General features: G+C 28.0%; 1 long non-coding RNA gene across 1 annotated transcript; it reads left to right on the top strand.

Moving 5' to 3' along the window:
• The first annotated feature begins 3,686 nt into the window (after nt 1-3,686).
• Nucleotides 3,687-5,465, top strand: LOC107902925 (uncharacterized). The gene is made up of 3 exons (XR_001685634.2): nt 3,687-3,810; nt 4,431-4,507; nt 5,131-5,465. It is a non-coding gene; the product is annotated as an uncharacterized lncRNA (long non-coding RNA).
• The last annotated feature ends 3,160 nt before the right edge of the window (nt 5,466-8,625 follow it).

Here is an 8,625-nt window from a genome sequence, read left to right as displayed (position 1 = left end):
AATGAAAATAAAAAAGGAAAGCAAAACTTACCTGAGGGAGATTCGCAGCCCCGTCGTCGGTAGTCCTTCACCGTCGTCGGATTCGCGTTCAAAGGAGGGGGATTGAACCATTTTCTTTCGGACCCTCGGGTCAAGAAAGCCCAACCCTTGAATACACCGCGAAGCGAGGGCTAAAAAGGCCATCTTTTCATCACCGGCCTTTGGCCTCGGCGGCGGCGCGACCGTTCGTCGGCAATGACCACGGCCGGATAATGGAGGGGGCTGAGAGGGCTTTCAGTTTCTTTTTCTTTTTGTAACAGGGGCTGCAAATGAGGGTTTCTAAATTTTTCTTTGTTTAAATAATAAAAACAAAACGGCGCCGTTTAGGGGAAGAGATCTGCGCATTCTTGCCCTAAGGGTAATTTGCGCATTTGGTCCCTCCATCTTGCACTGAAGCGCAATCTGACCTTTTATTTTTTTAATTTGGGGCTGCGAATTCTGTGTCTGTTTCAATCTGGTCCTTAGACCATGCGCAGACTCTCACTGCATTTAGGTCTGGGGAATATTTCCCTATAGGTCCCTCACGCTTCGAGCGTGTTTCAGTTCAGTCCCTTGCAGCCTGTTTCATTTATTTACAGTTTCGACCCCCCAGATTTTTGTTCGTTTCCAGTTTCATCCTTGGTTCTTTAATTTCTTTTTTTTCTTTTAAATTGCTTTTGTTTATTATTATTAGTTTTGTTTGTTTTGATTTCATTTTTATTTGCTTTCTAAACTGTGTAATTTTTTATATATATTATTTCATTTAAATAGTTTTATTTCATTTTATTTTTACGTATTATTTATATTAAACCATTTTTGTTTATGTGTATTATCTTAAATTTTCTTTTCTATATGACATTCCATATTTTTTATATATATACTATCTCCTTTAAGATGTATTATATGTTAATTATTTTAAAATTGTTTGGTACCTTTTATTCGACTTTGCTATTTGTCTTAATTTATTTATTATCCATTCCAAGAATTCTTATATATTCTTTTTATGCTTTCATATGTGCATATATATTATTATTTATCTTAAAATTTTTCATATATAATATTTTTAAATTGTTTTGTATATGATTGATTTTTTTTTCAAAATTTCTTTTATTTATTTAAGACTCATTTATTATCTTTTAAAAAATTATCTTACATTTATTTATTCTAATTTACTTTATACTACTCATTTTGAAGTTACATATATGTTATTTAATTTATTCATCTTTGTTTATTAATACCAATGTTTAAATAATGTATGTTGAGTGATTATTTTCATTGTGTGTGTCATTGGTGTAATCTTATTCATGTATCATTACTCTGCGATTATTATTGCATTGTTAGCTCACGTCCTTGTATTGTAAATTAAGCATCAACATAGTTATCCAACTTAGATTGCTTTATCATTTTTTTTCTAAATAAAACAAATCCATCTCGTTCGAGTATTGTACTCGCAACTATTCAAAAAAAGAAAAGTTTTAAATTAAGGCAATATTTTGCGTTTGGAAAATTCGAGAAAACGTGCCCTAACGTGCTGGGTTTCGATTTCTCGTTCGACCAAATGGCCAAATACCCTTTTAAACTTTCAATATCTAAGGCAATATTTTGCATTTTGGAAATTCGATAAATTGTACCCTAACTTACTAGGTCTCGATTTTCTCATTAAACCCAAATAGCAAAATATCTTTTAAATTTCAAACACATAAAATTTCAAAAAATAAAGGCAATATTCTATGTTTAGAAAATTTGAGAAAATTGTGCCCTAACTTACTGGGTTTCGATTTTCCTCGTTGATTCTAAGTAATCGAATATCCTTTTAGAATTAAAATAAATGAGGTGTAAATAAAAAATGAAATGCAAACTTGCTCTCAAACTATGAGATGTCGGGTCCTAACTTACTGGGTGTGACGTCTTGTTACTTCGAGATAAGAAGGCATTTTTCCATTTTGATTTATTCGAGTAATTTTAAAATAACACACATAAAGAAGGATCGTATTTTTAAATTCTTTTGAGTTTTTTAATTTTCGACACCAAGACATTAAGAAATCAACTAGGTACCAATTTTGGGCGTATCGAGGGTGCTAACCCTTCCTCGTGCGCAACCGACTCCCGAACCTGTTTTTGGATTTCATAGACCAAAATCTTTGTTTTAATAAAAATTAAATCGTTTATTAAAAACAACCACTTTTCGAGGTGACCCGATCACACCTCATCAAAAAAGATTGGTGGCGACTCCCATTTTCGTTTTTATTTTTAAAAAAACCCAAGTCGACCCCGTTTTCATCAAAAAATGGTGTCAACAATTAATATTGTGATATTTTTCAATGTTCATATTTTAATGGGATATAAGTGATGTGAATGTGATTATCAAGAAAGTAATATAGGAAAATACTAATTAATTTTTTTAAATCATTGATACATTTGATTGACTAGATATTTTACTAGGAATATGATGATCAGTTTCAAAATTATTTTTGTTAAATAAAATAAAAAATTTATTAATTTTATCATTTTTCAAATTTTAATGATTTTTATTATTAATAAAAAAAATATTTAATAGTTTAAGAAGCCCCATAATATTTTCAAAAAATCAATTAAATTACTGAATAAAAACGTACTCAATATAGTTCTTATATTCAAAAATTGCATCAATTAAACCTTTTAATTATTAGGATCCGTTTTTGACCATTAATGTATTGGCATGATTATTAACTAATAAACTTAGGTGTTACTTTTGACATGTCATGCTAGCGTGGATCATCATGTTAGCAAAAACTTATAAAGTTTAAAACATTACAGAATATGATCATTTTTAAAAAATTATTTTTAATTATAAAAACTATTAATTATAAAAATTTATTGAAAATATTAGAGAATTTTCATATCTTTTGGATGAAACAAAGCAACTTGATAATTAAATAACACCGACGGAAACAAAATCAGATTTAGCATTAAGTAACTAAGTAAAAGGATATAAAACATAGGTATATTACATCATGATAACTTAATTATTAATAAGTTTTAAACGCTTAATTATAAAAATTATAATTTAATTATTCAATTATTGAAAATTAATAATTTAAATCATCCTTTGTTAATTTATTAATAGATATGAAAAGTGTAACGTCCCATAAATTAGGAGTGTCGGAAAATATATTTTTGGGACCCTATCTTCTTATATCGAGTTTAAAAATATTAATATTATAATTTTGAGAGTTACTTTAGAAGTTAATTGAATATTAAATTAATAATTTTAATTGTTAGGGACTAAATTAATTATGAGAAAGAAATAATAGTTATTATTAAATGGCAAAGTAGGACTTGATTAAAGGACTTATTCAATAAATAGGCCATTACTTATATAGGTTTTCATAGTGGAAGTTTATGATGGTATATATATACTAAATATATATATATATATAAATTATTGAAACAATTGGTAATTAGAATATATAATAAATTATAAAAAAAATTAACAGAGATGGTTTAATAAGAAAAAGAAATAGTTGCCAAGGACTATTTAATTAAATAGTCCATTTTTTTAGTCATATGGGGTTAGTGGATATATATATAGGCGATATATCATTAATAATTATAATAGGATAATTATTATATGTAAGAGAAATAAATAATAGCAAAAGAAAATATTAATGATTATAGGAAAAGAAAATAATAAAGAAAGGTAAGTAAGCGGGGAGGGGGGGAAATGTTTTTCTTCTTCCTCGTTACTGCCGAAAAACCATTGAAGGCAAATGGGAAAAGCTTGGTTAGTTTATTTGCTATCTTTGAATGCATGTAAGTATTTCTCAAAGGGATTTTCATTTTTGTTATATTTTTGAGTTGAGAATAGATTAATTTAGCTAATCTTTATGCTAGAATGGAGAATTTTTTTGGAAGTAGTGGATAATGCCATAGATGTAGTTTAAATTTTCTTTTGGATTTAATGATGAGCTTAAATGCATGGATGTTTTAGGGGAAAAAAGAAACTTGTTAAGGATAATCTTATAATTTGCACATTGGTAATATATTGAATAATGAGATTGAGTTTAATGTTATTGGGAGAAATTTGGCATGCAAAGGCTGTTTTGCTTTGAATGTTTATGAGCTGGAAAAAAAATAATTAAATGAAGTAGAGATGTTAATTTCAATTGTCATTTTAAAGTGATCGTATGATGATTTGAATGGGATTAATGGTTAAGCATGTAGCTGCTGTTAAATTTTTAGATGGCATGGTAATGAGTGATAAATTCCATTGTTGAGAATTTGAAATATTTACACATAAGTATATAAATATACTCGGTTGTATGACGATATTATTTGTGGCAAGGGTTAAGTTGATTGAATAACAATTGTTAATGGTTAAATGTGTAACTATAATTGTTGAGTAATTGATTTAATTAAATTAATATTTCTAGATCGAGATACGAGAGCTTTTGTTGCCAATCGTGAAAAAGAGAAAGCTACTGAATAATTGTTCACAAGCATAATTCCGGTAAGTTCGTGGACTCGAGCTTAATTTTTCTAATTACTATTTAATTAATTAATTCTAAATTAGCTCTTCATATAAAATGTATGTATATTATCGATTTAATGTTAAAGAAAATGAATTTGGAATTTGTGGAAGTAAATAATTGTACAATCGTTGATATATTCAACTAGAGCTAGGCTCACTGTGGAATTTTGTCGATATATTCGACTAGCGCTGAGCTCAATCCTTGTCTAACTATTGTTGGGCACACAACCATCGGTTTATTCGACTAGCGCTAGGCGCAAACACCGTTGGTTCATCCAACTAGAGTTGGGCTCACTTTTATTATCGTCAGTATCTTCGACTAGCACTGGGCACAAACATTGTTGGTTTATCCAACTAGAGCTAGGCTCACTTTCAATATTGTCGGTTAACCCGACTAGCGCTGGGCGCAAACTCCTCTGCGGTTTATCCGCTAGGCACCGGGTGCCACATAGCTAATAGATCATACAACAAGGTTACTTGAATTATCGAAATAATTGAAGTTTCATTTGGTTAAGTTAAAATTTTATATTATTGTCGATTGTTCTTGTGATTAGCTAAATAAATGAAATCTATTGAATGTAATTTGATTTGTATGTTTGCAGGTTAGATAAATAGTAGAATCGGACTCGGCATCCTTCAAGTATCCCGTACTTAATGTTGGTAATGTTTTCTTTTGTGTTTCTTTTTGGCATGTACCTAGGAGACAAATTTAGTGATGATGTCCCTTTTGTTAGTAAGTCCTAGGGAATATGAATTTATAAGTTTAAATGATTGTAAATACATGTTTGAAGTTTTATGCATTACTTAAAAGTAATGTTTGCTTAAATGATTTGATCATTTGATGATTTACCTAAGTTAAGTTAGTGTTGGAGCTATAATTGGGCATGTTGATTTGAACCTAAGATGGTTAGGTGTATAAGTGGTTATAAACTAGGTTAAATGGAGTGATTTTGGTATGTTTTAAGCTTTGATTTGAATGATGCATTGATGATATGTATGTTAAATGTTTCTATTAGTTGGTAATACTCTATAGCCCTACTCCAGCGACGGATACGAGTTTAGGGTGTTACAAAAGGGCTATTTAAGTCATTATTCTTCAAATACATCGTTGGTCACACAATTATGCTAATGTCATGATCCACATTAGCATGTCACATTAGCAATTATGTTGACGTGGTTTACCACATCAAGAAATAATGACTGAGTCAGTCATTATTAATAGCCACATTAGTACAATATCAATCAAAGATGAAATCTATAAATCAAAGGATTAATTAATACACATTAAATGCATTTTTTAAGAGCTTAATTAATTATTTTTAAAAAAATTAAATATCTTACAAGACTTTAAACTTTTAAAATAATATTAGTTTACATTAAATAAAATATATTAATACAATTATCTAAAAATTATAAGTTTTGAAAATATTTTTTGAGATATAAGTTTTAAATATTTATATATATTTAAGTTAGAATATAAATTAAATTTTAATTTGAAATTTCTTAAAATGAATTTTAGTTTAAATAATTATTACAATTTTATAGCTACAAAAAATCAAAATTTTTAAAGTCAAATCGGTGATAAAACCGATTAAGTCGCTGATTTACGGGTTTAACCAGCCCAAGGAATTTGATTAAATAAATTATTAAAAAGTAACAAAAATAAAAGACTATTATAAATTAATTTAATCTGTTCAACTAATTTTTTAATTTAATTTATACTGATTTCTATCTCAATTAATCTAAAACTTTTTTCAAAATCAATGTCCCAATCAATTTCTAATCTGATTAATCAATTCAATCCTAATTAAATAATCATACAAAAAATTATAAAATAAAAATAAATAAAATGAAAAAGAAAATTTTATTTTAAATTATATTTTAACTTTTCAACTATAGAGAGATAACATTATTGAAAAAGTGATGATTCCTTATATTCCCAAAATATTGATGCTTTTTATTATTATACATACAAAATTTGAGGATGATTATCTTTATTAAATATTTATATTTATGTGAAAATCACAATCCAGCAATTAAATTTTATCTTTAAACCTATCAAATCATCTTGGAAGATATAATTTTATATATATAGTTTGTGATTATTTATTTTAATAATATTATTCTCAATATTCGAATCTGAATCCTCCTCTTAAAAGTGTAATGTATTTTACCAATACACTTTTATTGGTGGATATCAACTTCTTTATCACTTAGTCTAACAAAAAAAATAGAATTATAATACTTTAAGAAATAAAAGTTGGTCATAAATGCTCAGTATTTCAAAAAAAAAATCGTTATAATAATATATACTCATCCAATCCAACGCATTTTTTTTTTTTGCCTTTTTCGGTTCTATCAGCCCAAACATGCTCCACTTGGCTTCCCCATTAACCACCATTCCAAGCACGATATAATTATTATACCATACAAACATTATATTTAATTTAATCTCACCAATTAATTAAATAAATATTAAGCGTGAGAAATAAAAAATATATAAAATAAAAGCACGTATTTATGTATGCTGAGGCGAAAAACACATTGTTTATCTTTCACTATTTTTAAAATTAAATTTCTTTAAAAATGTATATATATGCACTCATATTTTCTTGTGTCAATTTTCAAAATTTATTTAATATATAATTTAATTAATGTAGTTGTGGTTGAGCATGCATTTTTGGTCATTGAATGTTGTTTAGGGAGTTAGGCATTCTACAATTATATTTAATCATTCTGTTTGTCTTTCAGAGGATTGGTTTAGACAAGTTTAGGCAGTTATTATTAGCCAATACCTTTAGAAGATTCTAATTCAAAAATTTTGTTATCAAAGTATTTAAATTACTATTATTCTGCTTCTGCTTCCTCCCCATGTATCACGTTCAACTCTCAGCTCATTCTTTCATATGAAATTTTTTTCCTCAACTCCTGCAAAATCTTAAATAATTTTAGCAATCTCAATTTTTTTTATTATGACTGCTTTTTAAAACAAAAAACCCATTACTGACTAGAGGTGCTCATGGGCCGGGCGGTCTGGCCCGACCCGACGGTCCGCTTGAAATATGGGAGGGTTCGGGTAAAAATATATACCCGAAATATGAGTTTGGGCAAAAAACGAGGTCCGTTAGAAAACAGGTCGGGCCTCGAGCACCACTTTTTTGGCCCGGGCCCGGCCTGGCCTTAATATAATAAATATTTATTTTTTAAAATTTTTAAAATACTTTTTTATTTTTAAAATAAATTTTTGGTGTTTATTAAAAAATAGGCCAGGCCTGGCCGGACTCGGGCTTAGGAATATTTTCTCGGGACGGGCCTGGACAAAATTTCAGACCCATATTACTAACGTCGTATTTTTTTTATTTCTTTGGTGGGGTTCAGCAAATTTTAAATTAATTACTCATGCAAAACGTTTAAGTGTAAGGAAAACAGAAAAAAGGAGTAATCATGGCAGTCTTTGTTTATGCAAAAAATCTGGAGTATATACAGTAAATAATCTGGAGTATTGTTGTGAAGGAGGACGAGTTTGTAACAGTTGATGAAATGTTGAACATGCGAGAGAAATGGGGAAAGTAAAAGATGAAGCAAATATTAAGCTAATTTGTTTCCACTCTCCAAAAAGTTAGAGCAATTTAATTCCTGTCAATTTAAAATAAAATAACTTAGAACAATTAATCATGACATAATTAATTTCATTCAATTGTACATAATTTTAATTGGTATAGTAACAAATTTAACATTCAATATTTACATATTTCACCATTTTGACCTTAATTTTAAAAATTCAATTCAGCATTTATATAAATATTGCAGGATAAATTTGTTAAATCAATGCCAAATTAACAATATGGATAAACTTTGAGGGCTAAATTTAATATTATCGCAATAAAAACTATGTATAATTTATGGAAAACATTAAGTCGTGATTAATTATCATTAGTTGCACATTTTTAAAATTGATTGAAATTAAATTAATTTAGTTTTTTAAGAGAAAATAATTTTAAAATTAAAAAAGACTGAAAATATGTTTTTACCTATTAATTTTAAAGAGGTGGATTGATGATGGTCGGAAAAGAAGATAAAGACGGAGAAAGAAATAT

The sequence above is a fragment of the Gossypium hirsutum genome, chromosome D05 (genome assembly GCF_007990345.1).
Source record: "Gossypium hirsutum isolate 1008001.06 chromosome D05, Gossypium_hirsutum_v2.1, whole genome shotgun sequence".
NCBI lineage: Eukaryota > Viridiplantae > Streptophyta > Magnoliopsida > Malvales > Malvaceae > Gossypium > Gossypium hirsutum.
The sequence above is the reverse complement of the archived record's forward strand: the minus strand, read 5'-3'. Positions and strand labels throughout refer to the sequence as shown.